Here is a 16,031-nt window from a genome sequence, read left to right on the forward strand (position 1 = left end):
CAAGGATTTCTACTTTTGTCCAGTCATCAGGAAGAATTCAGAGACACTTGAAAAGAGTGTAATGGAGCCAAAATGAGTGCTCAACACTGGCTATAAATGACAGGCAAACTGACTTGACTGTCTTGAAGTGAGTATCTTGTCCATGAGCAGTATTTTATTTTACATAGGTTGATAGCTATTGCATTTTCATTCTTGCCTCATATTTGAATCAGATAATTTTATCTTTGTTCCTAATAGTTTTGACTCCATCTGTCTATCCACACATTATGAAAACTAGTGGTAAAATACTTTGTAATACTAGGAATTTTTTTCCTAAGGTTATTCTTTAACTCTCACCAATTAATTATAAAAATGCCAACTTCAATTGTTTTCAGGGTTTATTCATGCCTCTAGGGCTTGGGATGTCCCTTTGTCAATCAACAATTAAGAAATTTCCCCTGCAGAATGGAATTATTTTATGTGATTTAGCTTTTTTCCTGTCTTTACAGCAAACATTTTAAATGTGTCTTAAAAAATAGAGTAAATACACTCCTTGTTAATGATGCAAGGAGTAAGGTTCAACTCTCTGCCCAAATTTATAGTGTTCCCAACTATAACTCCAGGGTTTACAGCTACTATCATACAGAATGAAATAGTTTTGCTTTATTCTTTTCTTCAAGGCTGAAAGCTTTTCCAAGTGAGGGGTTACCCAGGGTACAACCATGGCAGATAAATTTGAGATGCTGTGAACACTTTGACAGCTCAAAGTGAGATGTGAGCACTTAAGACATCACTGTGATACTGAACTCAGCCTTTCACATTCCAAATAGTTTATCTGTGTTCTAAAAAATAATATGGTGTCTTTTTGATCATTAATACAGTTCATTACATGAAACTCAGTTTTTCCTAGATGTTATAAATCAGAGTTTGAGAAAGTAATTGACTTAGGATGTAACTGATTAATTTCTCGTTTTTTTAAGCATTCTAATAAATCAGTATTTTTAAAGAAAGAGAGGGGTGTCAAAATACATGATAACTTATCAGACTGTATGAGCTTTTTCCATGGGAGAGATGATCTTATTTGTATGTATTAATGTGTATATATTTTTTGTTTATATTATGATCAAGGATAAGGTAGATGTTTATTGTCTTGATATATCTCAAACTGTACATCACAATTAATGCTTAAAATAATTTGTGCATAATTTTATTTTTGGAAGGATAATAAATTTTACAACTGACATACAATAAACAACTTTTGGTTTCATTAAGAAATATCAAAATGTACACTAAGAGTTCTGACTTGATAAAGACAAATACAGTGGATTTCTTACATAGTAACCTATGACCATTTCTTACAAAGAACACTGAAAATAAAAACCTTAGCATACTTACTTTTTTCCAGGCAATCATAATTTCAGGTAATTGCTTAGCAACATTGGTTCTTAAGGCTGAAATTCATTTGTGCCTTTCTGTTCTCTCTTGCTCATAATCTCACTCTATATGTTGTTTTCTTATTGCATGTCTTTCTTTTATTCATCACCAAAAATTAAAAAATTTTCCTCACACAACACTCTGGTTATTATAAACCTAGGAGATAATTTCTCTTTCTGCCTATACCTGAAATAAAAAGCAGTTCCAAGAGGTGAGAATTACTAAGGATTTTCTTAGCCTTTGGAGATCTTTATATTCTGACTTCTCATGGCAAAGAGAGGTTTGCACATGAACAAAGTTGGCATTTGCTTTCTTTAGCATATTTACAGCATAATGCATAAACAAAAGGATCCTTAGAGGCACAGATTCAATAAAATCCCTATAGACTCTTTAGTGTCATAATGTTGGCAAAAAGCCTACAACATGCAGCTCTGAGGAGTAGTATCCTCAGAGGAGAGAAGATGAAACAGCTTAGAGATTGGTGCACAGACAACAAAAATTAGATGATGCACTGCTCTAAATATTTTATGTTTATATTTATATTATCCAAATCATTTTGAAAATCAAAGAGCCCTGATTTTCTCTTGTATTTACTTATTTCATAAATAAATATTTCAGAAATTAATCCATAAAATGTATATGATGTCCTAATAGATGGTGACTGCAGCCATGAAATTAAAAGAAGCTTACTCCTTGGAAGGAAAGTTATGATGAACCTAGAGAGCATATTAAAAAGCAGAGACATTACTTTACCAACAAAGGTCCATCTCGTCAAGGCTATAGTTTTTCCAGTAGTCATGTATGGGTGTGAGAGTTGGACTATAAAGAAAGCTGAGCACTGAAGAATTGATGCTTTTGAACTGTGGTGTCGGAGGAGACTCTAGATTCCCTTAGACTACACAGAGACCCAAACAGTCCATCCTAAAGGAGATCAGTCCTGAGTGTTCATTGGAAGAACTGATGTTGAAACTGAAACTCCAATACTTTGGACACCTAATGCAAAGAAGTGACTTGTTTGAAAAGACCCTGATGCTGGGAAATACTGAAGGCAGGAGGAGAAGGGGAGGACAGAGGATAAGATGGTTGGATGGCATCACCAACTCAATGGACATGAGTTTGGGTAAACTCCAGGAGTTGGTGATGGACAGGGAGGCCTGGCATGCTGTGGTTCATGGGGTAGCAAAGAATTGGACATGACTGAGTGACTTAACTGACTGAATGACTAGGTGAAACTACAACTAGTAAACTACAACCCAAACAAAACCAAGTTTTGGTTGTAGTTTACTACAACCAAATTAACCAGGTTAAAAAACAATGTTTCTGATGCTTCAGCTTTTCTGAAAATATTGCTCATTTTGTATTGTTTTGTTGTACATAACCATGTGTGCACGCTAAGTCACGTCAGTCATGTTTGATTCTTTGGGACCATACAGACTGTATACCTCCAGGCTCCTGTGTCAATGGGATTCTCCAGGCAAGAATACTGATATGTGTTGCCATGCCCTCTTACAGGAGATGTTCCCAGTCCAGAGATAGAACCTGCATCTCTTATGTCTCCTTCATTGACAGGAGGGTTCTTTACCACTAGCACCACCTTCTTGTAGCTTTGCTAGTCATCCTCAAAGTTGCCCTGTGCACTCCTAAATTTTCCAAATAAAATTTAGATTTATCTTGACAATTTTCACAAAAGTAAGTGAATATTTTGTTCCTTTAGAAAGGTCTGTCCATGCTTTCCCCAGACGTCATGAACAGTTTTGCATATAGGAAAGACATGAGTACTGGGAGGTCATTGGGCACACTGTTAGGAATTGAACTGTGCTTCCCCAAACAATATGTTGGATATTGTGATGAGCCCTATTTCAGAATATCTGGTGCCCTGATAAGAGGAGACACTTGGACATAGACACTGACATGCATAGAGGAAAGATGAAGTAATGACAGACAGGCAGAAGCCATGCATGTGATGACAGGCAGTGATTAGAGAGATGCATCCATGAACCAAGAAATGCCAAGGATTACCAGAAAATACCAGAAAATACAAGAAGCAAGGAGGGCTCTTCCCGAGAGCTCTCAGAGAGAGCATGGCTCAACTAAGACCTTGATTTCAGGCTTTTAGCCTCTAATATTGTGAAACAGTAAACTCCTATTGTTTTAAGCCATCCAATTTTTAGTACTTTGGTATGGCAGCCTTAAGAAACTATTAATAATACATATATACATGTTTGGTCTCTATCTGTAAGTAACTTATTTTGCTTTGGAGACCTAAGACATACACAAACCTAGATGACAAACCTAGACAGTGTTTTGAAAAGCAAAGACATTACTCTGTCAACAAAAGTCGGTATAGTCAAAGCTATGGTCTTTCCAGTGGTCACATATGGTTGTGAGAGCTGGACCATACAGAAGGCAGAACGCCAAATATTTGATGCCTTTGAACTGTGGTGTTGGAGAATACTCCCGAAAGTCCCTTGGACAGCAAGGAGATCAAACTAGTCAATCTTAAGGGAGATCAACCCTGAATATTCACTGGAAGGACTGATGCTGAAGCTGAAGCTCCAGTAGTTTGGTCATCTGATGTGCATAGACAGCTCATTGGCAAAAGTCCCTGATGCTGGGAAAGATGGAGGGCAGAAGGATAAGAGGGCATCAGAGGATGAGATGACTGGATGGCATCACTAATACAATGAACATGAACTTGGGAGATGGTGAGGGACAGGGAGGCCTGGCAGTCCATGGGGTCACAAAGAGTTGGACACAACTGCGTGACCGAACAACAACAATGTCAAGACAAACACATCTGAGCAGGCAGGGTTGGCACATCCCAACTTTCCAACAGTTCTAATCAATAAATCTTTGGGCAAATTTCTTTTCTCTCCCAGGCTCATATTTCAACTATGAGCAAAGGGAGCTGTGTTAGAACTAAAGAACCATTCAGTTCTAACATCCTGTGCTCTAAAATCAGTATCTACTGGAGGACAAGAGTATATTTAGTCATGTACTAATTTCAGGGAGCAAAAGAGCCAGTGATTTAGTAGACTCCAAGCCAAAACAGAGTTAGGCTCAGCTTTCTTCTTTAATTTTATAAGACAATTGTGGTACTTAATACGCAAAGCCCAGGTGGCTCAGTAGTAAAGAATCTGCCCCCCAATGCAGGAGCTGCAGGACACCATGGGTTTCATCCCTGGAGAAGGAAATGGCAACCCACTCCAGTATTCTTGCCAGGATAATTCCATGGACAAAGTAGCGCAGCAGGTTATAGTCCATGGGGTTGCACAGAGTCAGACACAACTAAAGTGACTGAGCAAACATGGGTTTAATAAAGTGTTCGGGGCTGGTGCACCGGGATGACCCGGAGGGATGGGATGGGGAGGGAGGTGGAGGAGGGTTCAGGATGGGGAACACATATAAATCCATGGCCGATTCATGTCAATGTATGGAAAAAATCACTACAATATTGTAATTAGCCTCCAACTAATAAAAATAAATGGAAAAAAAAAAAAAAAGGAGAGAGAGAGAAAATCTTGCCTGGGGATGTTTTCTGATTTTCCAACATGCAAATAGGGTACAGAGAAAGTTCAATTAGGTTGCTGCTGGTTACATATTTTAAAACCATTTTTAGCCTACAGTGTTGATAGCTAGCAATCACTGTTGACTCAATGGTCCAAGGTGATCAGAGCACTGTTATATGAAATCTCCTGAGGATGTCGCCACATGAGAGAACATTCCAAGATTGGCATGGCATGGCTGAAAAAAGATAAATGAACTCAGAATAAGACACTAATAATCTACCAAAAACAAATCACCCTTACTTCCTATATTGCCAAATATGGGATTTTTAAACAAGATACTGAAAATGTTTCATGGCAACTTGACTATTATAACAAGGATGGTCTTCCTTCTGGCTATGACTCTCTGAGGACCTAATAGAAGTGGAACTCTCTTGGCATCTGGCTGAAAATATAATTCATATTTATAAAATATCTGGGAGCATTGAGAGTAGAGAGAAACAGGAGAGATTGGTTCTTCAGGAAAACTTATCTTTTATATTAGATATGAGTGACCCCTAGCTAAGGCCAAAAAGTTAGTTAAAGACCTAATAAAGAATTATGCCTAAGTCTGTGACCATAAAACATTTGTATCTCTGAACCTTAATTGATGCTATTACATCTTGAAACATGATTGGACAATTTCTTGGAGACAGGAACCATACTACAATTATTTTGAATTTCCTGTAGTGTTTAGCCAAGTGATAGTTTTCTCTCCATCCTTCACCCCTCATAGGGAGAGGATGGGCCTTTATGCAAAATGTGGTTTGGATGTGGAGATGGGTGACAACATACACACATGAACAGGGTTTGTAAGGTTACTTATTCAGATAATGAAGTTTTTTGAGAAGACCAGAAGTTCTCTGCTTTCCAACCTGATCTGAAAACGGCATGAGAGAACAGAGAAAGAAAACTGACTTGGGGTTTCTATGGTGCAGAAAAGGTAGGGATGGAATGAAACTACCTGCATGTGGTTTCAACATCCTGCCAGTACCAAAGAAATGAATGCTTGAACTTTCTTATCAGTTTACACAGATGTGAGCAGAAGGAGGGGCTTTCCAGGTAGTGCTAGTGGTAAAGATCCTGCCAGCCAATGCAGGAGATATAAGAGACATGGGTTCAATCCCTGGGTCCAGAAGATACCTTGGAGGAGGGTATGGCAACCCACTTCAGTATTCTTGCCTGGAGAAATCCATGGATAGAGGAGTCTGACAAGCTACAGTCCATAGGGTTGCACAGAGTCATACATGACTGAGTAACTTATTACTCATGCATGCACCATATGATCAAGCAGTCTTCTGGGCAGATATAAAAAAAAATTGAAAGAAGGATCTGAAATAGATATTTTCACACTATACTTGTAGGAACACATTTTCCTTTGTAAAATATTAGTGAAGGTCATACCATATGTTTTTGGAATGTTAAAGAAAATCATTGAGGAAACAATTATGCCTTCATATTGGATTCCTTGTCTATAACCCAGGGCTTCTTTTATTTTGCTAGCTTAATTTTCTTGATCTCAAGCACTTTAATTTGCTGAGATTTTGGCTCCTGTTGGTCTAATTTACTATATTTAGGACTTGCATTGTATTATATATTTCAGAACTAGGTTGATTTATTATGTCAGCAGATTTTACCAGGTCTTGGCCACCTGGGTGACAAATTAACATAGAGGTTGTGCTTTTATTTTAGAGGGAATCCAATAAATCTAAATTCCAAGTCTTTGGGCTTTAAAGTTTCTTTTACAAGGCTGATGTGGATTTCCAGGTTCTAAAGTCATATATTATCCTTTCCAGTGTTAAAATGCATTCTTTTTTGCTCAAACTAACTCATTCTTATCTTGAATAATTAATTCCTGCTTAAGAAGAGTAATTATAATCCTATAGATGTGTTTTGGATGTTTGCACTAAAAAAAGCAATGGATACCATGACTCCACTATTTTCCTATCAGTTCAATAATTCAATTTTTTTTCCATGTAACATTTAATAGTTCTTTTATTAATCAGAACAAGGTTAGAGTTTCAGTAAGACCCTTTGCATTCCCTTCATATGAGATGTCATCTTGGATAAAGTTTATTTTCAACAAGAGTTGAAATGACACAAGTTGTCTATTTCATCAATCATTGAAAAGATGACTTTGGTCCAAGATTCAACAAAAACAGTGGTATGAGCATGTTAATATGAACAGACAATATACCAGGATTTAATAGTTGATAAATAAAGATTGTGACCTTGAGGCCCACTGTTCTTTTTAAATTGATATTTTATGCTTAGTTTCAACATTTCTTTACTTCTTTGAGATCAATGAAATTCTTTTGATTAACTCTGTAAAAGCTTGTTTCATTTGTTTGTTCCTCAAGCTGTAAATAAATGGGTTTAACATGGGGGCTATTGAAGTAGTAAGCAACAAGACACACTTATTAATTGTCACTTCATCTGTTGCTGAAGGTTTGACATAGATGAAGATACAACTGCCATAGCTGATAGAAACCACAATCATGTAAGAAGAACAGGTAGAAAAGGCCTTCATCTTTTGCTGGGCAGAATGGAACTTTATGATGGTCTTGATGATGTATATATATGAAAGAAACGTCCCAATCTTGGTCAACACTGCAAGAGTAACAACCACCTGTTCTATGAACCATGTGTCTGAACAAGAGATTTTCATCATAGGAGAAGCATCACAGAGAAAATGATCAATGACATTAGAATCACAGAATTCCATGTTTAAGCCCAGGCAGAGTGGTGGAAATATGACCAGACAACCTGCTACCCAACAGCAGATGACAAGCCATCTACAAACTCTACTGGTCATGACGGTTGCATATGTAAGGGTTTGCAGATGGCCACAGAGTGGTCATAAGACATGATGGCCAGCAGAAAATATTCTGTCATTGCAAAAAGGAAGACAAAAAATAGTTGACTAGCACAAGCATTATAGGAAATAGTCTTGTCCCCAGTAGATAAGCTGTATAAGAATCTGGGAATGCACATCATGGTGAATAAGGTTTCCAAAAAGGAGAAGTGTGTGAGGAAAAAGTACACGGCACTTTTAAGGCGAGAGTCAACTAAAGTGAATATAATGATGGTCAGATTCCCAGTGACACTCAGTAAGTAGGATATAAACAGAAATATAGAAAGCAAAATCTGCATTGGAAGATCATCTCTCAGTTCCAGCAGTATGAATGTAAGTAATGATGAATGGTTTCTCATCATTGACTTGTACTTCTCAAACTCCTCAGAAACTCAAGTGACATTGGATTGAGAAAACTTGCATGAAGTCACGAGGCCACAGAAATGGGTAAAAATATCCAATCACTGCAATGAGCAGTTATTTTCTTCTGTGAGTTGCTAATGATGAGTCAAAACTTCAGAATTCTCAGCTATTTTGAAGTGCTTTATAGGAAGCCTTATGATCATGTTTTTCTGAAGTAAGTTTATATTAGAGTTCATATACCACCTTGCATGCCCTGACATCTCTACTTTTCAATTAATCTAAACTCTGTCCTTCATTCTCTGAAATATATTAAGCTATAGAATTAGAAATGCCATCCACATGATATGATTTTGTGGATTTTATAATGTTCTTCTGCTCCTAATAATTCTTCACTATTCACCAGTTTGAATGAGTGCACATGTTTTTTTGAAGTGTGGTTCCTGTTAAATGCAAATAAATGGCTGAGTTTAACAGTTTATACAGAGCCTGGATGTCTTGTGTGCAGTATTTGAATGCTTGCTGTTACTGCAATGACCAAAGAAATTATTTCATTTTATATATTTTACTTTTGGTATCAGAATTGTCATTCAAATAACACCCATTGCTTTCCAGTCTTTCTATTTATCTTGATGTTTCTACATCAATATCCAGCTTTCCCTTTATTTTTCAGTTTAAAAGAACACGGTGTTTGTTAAGTACTGCATAAACAAGTTACCTGCTGAAGTATTGGGTAAAGAAACTATTACATACCAAAACTAAAAACCCTGAAAACTTTAACCTCAATCGTTAGTACTTGCAAGGTCACGAAGGAGAAGAGGAGACAGGATGAGACACAGATTGGAGGAGACCAAGGACATGTGACAATTCCTTTTCAAATAGTAATTTACCTTGGATCCTGTGACATAAATTGACATCAGTGGAAAAATTAGGAAAACCCAAACAAACTAAATAAATTATTAACTTACCTTAATTTATTTCCCAGGTAATACTTCTTTCCTCTGAGACCCTGCAATCCTGAGTCCTAATCAGTCTCCATCTGTGCCTCTAGGGACTCACAGGCCCCAATGAGGTAGGCAGGCACTTTTCACATGCTCAGTCTGAGAGATCCCAGACAAGGAGTCAGTAGCCGGCATGCAGTTCCGGCTTTAGATAGCAGGAGTGGGTGACCAGGAAGCAAAAGGGACCTGCAATAACAGTAGCAGCAACCTAGGTGCCTACCCTGGCCTGGCCATGAACCAGATTCATTCTTAAATCTTCATTTTAATTATTAGCATTTGTATACAGTGTATACAGTGATGTTAAAGTGTTGCACTCAATATGTCAGCATATTTGGAAAACTCAACAGTGGCCACAAGACTGGAAAAGATGAATTTTCATTCCAGTCCCAAAGAAGGGCAAAACCAAAGTATGTTCAAACTACCACACAATTACACTCATTTCACATGCTAGCAAAGTAATGCTCAAAATTCTCTAAACCAGACTTCAACAGTTTGTGAACTGAGAACTTTCACATGTTCAAGCTGTATTTAGAAAAGGCAGAGGAACCGGAGATTAAATCGCCAACATCCAATGGATCATAGAAAAAAAGCAAAATTTCAAAAACCATCTACTTCTGCTTCCTTGACTATGCTAAAGCCTTTGACTGTGGGGGTCACAACAAACTGTGGAAAATTCTTCAAGAGATGGGAATACTAGAATACCTTACCTGCCTCCTGAAAAACCTGTATGCTGGTCAAGAAGCAACAGTTGCAACCAGACATGGAAAAACAGACTAGTTCAAAATTGGGAAAGGAGTATGTTAAGCCTGTATATTGTCACCCTGTTTATTTAACTTATATGCAGAGTATAGCAAGCTAAATGCTGGCCTGGATGAAGGACAAGCAAGAATCAAGATTGCCAGGAGAAATATCAATAACTTCCGGTATGCAAATGAACCACTCTTATGGCAGAAAGTGAAGAGGAACTAAAGAGCCTCTTGATGAAGGTGAAAGAGGAGAGTGAAAAAGTTGGCTTGAGGCTCAACATTCAGAAAACTAAGATCATGGCATCCAGTCACATCACTTCACAGCAAATAGATGGGAAAAAATGGAAACAGTGACATACTTTACTTTTTTGGGCTCCAAAATCACTGCAGATGGTGACTGCAGCCATGATATTAAAAGACACTTGCTCCTTGCAAGAAAAGCTGTGACAAACCTAGACATCATATTAAAAAACAGACATCAGTTTGGTGAAAAATGTCTGTAGAGTCAAAACTATGATTTTTCTGGTACTCATGTATCGATGTGAGAGTTGGACCATAACGAAATTTGAGGGCCAAAAATTGATGCTTTTGAACTGTGGTGTTGGAGAAGACTCTTGAGATTCCCTTGGACTGCAAGGAGATCCAGTCAGTCCATCCTAAAGGAGATCAGTTTTGGGTGTTCATTGGAAGGACTGATGCTGAAGCTGAAACTCCAATACTTTGGCCACGTGATCCGAAGAACTGACTCCTTGGAAAAGACCCTGATGCTGGGAAAGACTGAAGACAGGAGGAGAAGGGGACAGCAGAGGATGAGATGGTTGGATGGCATCACTGATTCATTGGGCATGAGTTTGAATAAACCTCGGGAGTTGGCAATGGACAAGGAGGCCTGGGGTGCTGCAGTCCATGGGTCACAAAGAGTCAGACACGACTGAATGACTGAACTGAACTGAATAAAATCTGAAGTTACTTGGAATTTTTAACCCACTGATAATATACTGCTGGTGAGAATGTTCATGTTTAGAAAGGAATGTTACCTGTGAAAGAGCTCTTCAGTGTGTTTCCACCAAAGGGCTCATTCATATTCCAGAAACCAAAACAACTTTGAGTGGAGTCTCTTTACTGATACAACTCTGTTCATTATAAGTTTCCCACCACTGTTCTTCCCTTCACTAAACTGATACTGATATCTGTAGACTTTTACATTTTGGCTAACTATCACTTCCTGCAAAAATTTTCTAGCCTACTCTGCTTATTTCTTTGCTATCTGTAAATATGTGAGTCTAATTTTGTTAGCATTGGGCTTTTTGTTCACTGAGATTCCACAATAGCTAACCCTATTCAAAGTTTAGTGAGTGCAATAAATATGTTCATTATAAAATTTATTTATTTTATATGTACACGTGACTCAGAAGAAGCAGTTCATTTTCTCAATTAGTGAAATTTTTCTTCTCTTGTATGATAAAAAGACCAGAAGTGCTTGGATTTCTTTAATATTAGTATGTAATCCCACAGGGGCATCCCCAAATTTCTTCTACAAAGGGCCACTTAGATTCTTTTGTGTTTTAGATTTAATGAGGTATAAATGACATAAAAATTAACATACTTAATATATGTGCCATATATAATCTCTGTTGTCCACTCTCCTTCATTTTAAAAATAAGTTCTTTAAAAAGCTACCTTTCATATTTAGTCTTAGATTAAAAAAAATAAAAAAATTTATTCAATCAAAAAGATTATATATTTGGTCTTCTCTCTGATTATTTACATAGCAGCTAAGTCAAATATTTCTTATCCTTCCAGCATTGTCTGGATACCCTGTCATTTTTTATATGTTGCTGAACCAAAAGGCATTTGCCTTAGAGGCTTTAATTAAGCAGTTACTTGAAGTTTCACTTGACTGCTTTAAAAATTCTGTTCATAATCATTAAGAAAGACTGTGGCTTCCCTGGTGGTTCAATGGTAAAGAATCCAGCTGTCAATACAGGCGATGCAGGAGACATGGGTTCCATCCCTGGGTTGGGAAGATCCCCTGGAGGAGGGAATGGCAACCCACTGCAGTATTCTTGCCTGGAGAATCCACATGGACAGAGGAACTTGGGTTACAGCCCATGGCATGAAAAAGTGTCAGATATGACTTAGCAACTAGACAATAACAATGACAATCATTCAGAAAGACGGATATTAGCTTCTAGTCTGTGCCTAGTCCCCCTGTTTAGCCTAAAGTGATTAAAGAAAAACAGAGCAAGGGACGTACAGGGAATATTTTGCCTAAACATTAGCTCCCCTACCTCAACGCCAGGTTAAAGGTCATATAGGGGCAGCACAGAGCGTCCAGTGGTGGGACAGGAGCGAATTGTCTCTGTGGCTCAGGTGCCTCCCCCCATTCCTGTCACCACAACTCCAGGTATCCAACTCTCCCCAAGCGCCTCAATCAGCCCGGGCGTCCTGAGGAGACTAACCTTCCCAAAATGCCACCATTTTCTTCAGTCATTCATATTCCACCTTCTTAAGAACACACTTATGAAATTAACTGACATTGACCTTGATATATTTGCTAAAAAGTGAGTTTCCATTAAAATGTGAAATACTATTAGTGGATGGGAACACTGAATGATAAATTACAAGCTAATAAGTCACTCAATGGACCTACAATTCACATATTTTATACACATTTTTTTGCTTAAAATAAGGGTGAAGTTAAAAAAAAAAATAATAAGGGTGAAGTTATGGCAGAGAATATGTCGGAGTGTCTGTCTAAACTTCCACTGTATTTACATGAACTTCATTGCATTGATACATGAGAACAGCTTATCAATGACCGCTCTATACTTACCACTCGCATTGAGAAGTCACACTTTAGAAGTGGTTGTTGAAACCTTCAAAAATATTAAAATAACAAATCGTATCGGTTACTTTGATAGAGATACTTTCCTCAGAGGAAAGCATCATTCTGGAGTTCAGAAAAGGTAAAGAAAATGATATTAAAAAAGCAAACAAGCCAAAAGTTCTCTAATAACTGTAACCTCTGATGGTCGCTGACCCCCAAAGTTGCAAAGGGTGAAAAAAGTCATCCAGAAGGGTCTAGTGGTGTAGAGAGAGGAGGGTGATTTCTGTCCATTCTTAAGTATAAAATTAGCAGCTATATAGCTCCCCTTTTGGTTTTCCCTGGTGTCTCAGTGGTAAAGAATCTGCCTGCCAATGCAGAAAGGTTCAGGAAGATTCCCTGGAAAAGGAAATGCCAACCCACTCCACTGTTCTTGCCCAGAAGATCCCATGGACAGAGGAACCTATGGGCTACAGTCCATGGTATTACAAAGGAGTCAGACATGACTGAGCGACTGAACTGAACTTAGCAATAGAATATTACTCAGCCATAAAAAGAATGAAACAATGCCATTTGCAGCAATGTGAATGTGACTAGAAATTATCATAGTAGGTAAGTAAGTAAGAGAAAGACACATACCATTTGATATTACTTAAATGTGGAATCTAAGATATGACCCAAATGAACTTATCTACAAAAGAGAAACAGACTCACAGACATGGGAATAGACTTGTGGTTTTCAAGAGGGGACATGTTGGGGGATGGATGAGTGGGAATTTGTGGTTAGCAGAGGCAAACTAGTGTATATAGAATGGATAAACAACAAGGTCCTACTGTTTAGCACAGGGAAATATATTCAATCTCCTGTGATAAGCCATAATGGAAAATAATATAGAAAAGAATGTCCATGTATTTATAACTGAGCCACTTTGCTATACAGCAGTAATTAACATAACATTATAACTCAACTATACCTCAGTTTTTTTTTAAATGAAAGGCCCACAAAATATGAAAGCCAAAGAATTATAAATATCTGAGAGATATTTCTGAAAACTGTCAACAGTAAGTTATCTCTTTACCTTTTCTTTTGATAAAAGATTTTTTTCTCTATTATTATCTGAATAGTGATACTGACACCAACCATTAATCACATTTTTGCAAAATTAATACATTGGAAAAATTGCCTTTATCATATTACAAATGCCTAACATAATGATGAAATAAAATAACGGAAGGTTGCCTTTTGTCTTGTAATTTGGTACTAATTATTACATTTCTGGCCTCTTCTGATGCTAATGTTATTTACAGGTGCCTCTCTGAAGACATTTTCCCGAGGTCTGTGCTCCCCTTTCTATCCCCAAAGTGCATTACACCAAAGATTCACTAGTAATGCTTAAGATAGGACCACCGAGGACATGTTTGTTTGTTTCACCTAATTAAAAAGTAGGTCAATTTTTTAAAGGGCAAATTCTGTCAGTTTAGAAATATATCCCTGTGCCAGAAATATAAGAATATCAACTTTCCCAGCAACAGAGAGAGGGAGTAAATTTTTTAGCATCTTATTAATTACACATACAAGGGATCCTACTGGGAAGGATAATTAAACAAAAAGCAAAGTTTTCCTTGGGATAAATGATCAAAAGACTCTAATTATATACAATAAAACTAACTCATACATCATATTTTAGTGAAAGGCAAAGTATCAGTATACTCCAAAATACTGAGTTATTAAAACTTTGTAAAAGAATGAGTAAGACCAACTTAGTTTCATCATTAAAAGCTTGACTTTAGGGAGTTCCCTGATGGTCTAGTGTCTAGGATTTGGCACTTTCATTATGGAGGCCCACATTTACTCCCTGGTCAGGGAAATGAGATCCTGTGTGCAATGAGTTAAACAAAAAAATTTTTATAACTTTCTCCTGAAGTTTGGTATCCCTGACAGTTCAGTAGTTAGGACTTGGCACTTTGATTGCCCAGGAACTAAGAACCCAAGAGACTTGGCATGTACTCAAAAAATAAATAAATAAATAAATAAAATAAAAAATTAAAACCGAAAAATCTTGACTAAATTTCACTCTAATGGCATAAAATGCCATCAAACTCACCACATTAGAATATAAATTAAAAAAAAAAAAAAAAAAAGAATGCCAGCCCGGCATTTCTCATGATGTGCTCAGTGTATAGGTTAAACAAACAGGGTGAGAGCAGACAGCCCTGTCCTGCTCCTTTCTTGATCTTGAGCCAATCAGTTGTTCCATACAGGGTTCTAACTGTTGTTTCTTGACCCACATACAGGTTTCTCTAAGAGCTTTCCACAGTTTGTCATGATTCACACAGTCAAAAACTTTAGCATAATCAATGAAACAGAGAGAGAAATTCTGAAATTTCCTTGCTTTCTCTATTATCCAGTGAATGTTGGCAATCTGATCTCTAGTTTGTCTTCCTTTTCTAAATCCAGCTTGGACATCTGGAAGTTCTTGGATCACATAATGCTGAAACCTAACATGCAAGATTTAAACCATGACCTTACGAGCATGGGAGATGAGTGCAATTATCTGATGGTTAGAACTTTCTTTGGTAATACCCTTCTTGGGGATTTGGATGAGGATTGACCTTTTCCAGGCCTGTGCCACTGCTGGGTCTTCCAGATTTGCTGATATACTGCATGCAAAACATTGATGGCATCCTCCTTTAAGAATTTGACTAGTTCTGCTGGAATTTCACTAGCTTTATTAGCAGCTATGCTTCTAAGGGTCCTTTTGACTTCACACTGCAGAATGTCTGACTCTGGGTGACTAACCACACCATTGTCATAATCTGGTTCATTAAGATCTTTTTTATACAGTATGTCCATGTAGTTTTTCCATCTCTTCTAGATCTCTTCAGCATTTACTAAGTCTCTAGCTCTCCTTTTTGTGCCCATCTTTGGGGGGAATGTTCCCTTGATGTTTCCAATTATCTCTTGAAGAGTAAACTGTACATAACCATAACAAATAGGAGATCTAAATTAGATATAGGTGTAGATATAGATATAGATATAGAAGATCTCTGTTTGTTTCCAAGGCAAACCATTCAATATCACATTAATCCAAATCTGTGCCCCAAATAGTAATGCTGAAGAAGCTGTAGTTGAATGGTTCTATGAAGACCTATAAGACCTTCTAGAACTAACACCCAAAATAGATGTCCTTTTCATTGTAGGGGACTGGAATGCAAAAGTAAGAAGGCAAGAAATACCTGGAGTAATGGGCAAATAAGGCCTTGCGGTACAGAATGAAGCAGGGC

The 16,031-nt window shown here is 37.5% G+C and overlaps 1 pseudogene; it reads right to left on the bottom strand.

Annotated features, from left to right (window-relative positions):
• Window positions 1–7,245: 7,245 nt before the first annotated feature.
• LOC136158885 (olfactory receptor 6C2-like) lies at window positions 7,246–8,171 on the bottom strand (annotated as a pseudogene).
• Between the last annotated feature and the right edge of the window lie 7,860 nt (window positions 8,172–16,031).

Source organism: Muntiacus reevesi, chromosome 1, assembly GCF_963930625.1.
Source record: "Muntiacus reevesi chromosome 1, mMunRee1.1, whole genome shotgun sequence".
Lineage (NCBI taxonomy): Eukaryota > Metazoa > Chordata > Mammalia > Artiodactyla > Cervidae > Muntiacus > Muntiacus reevesi.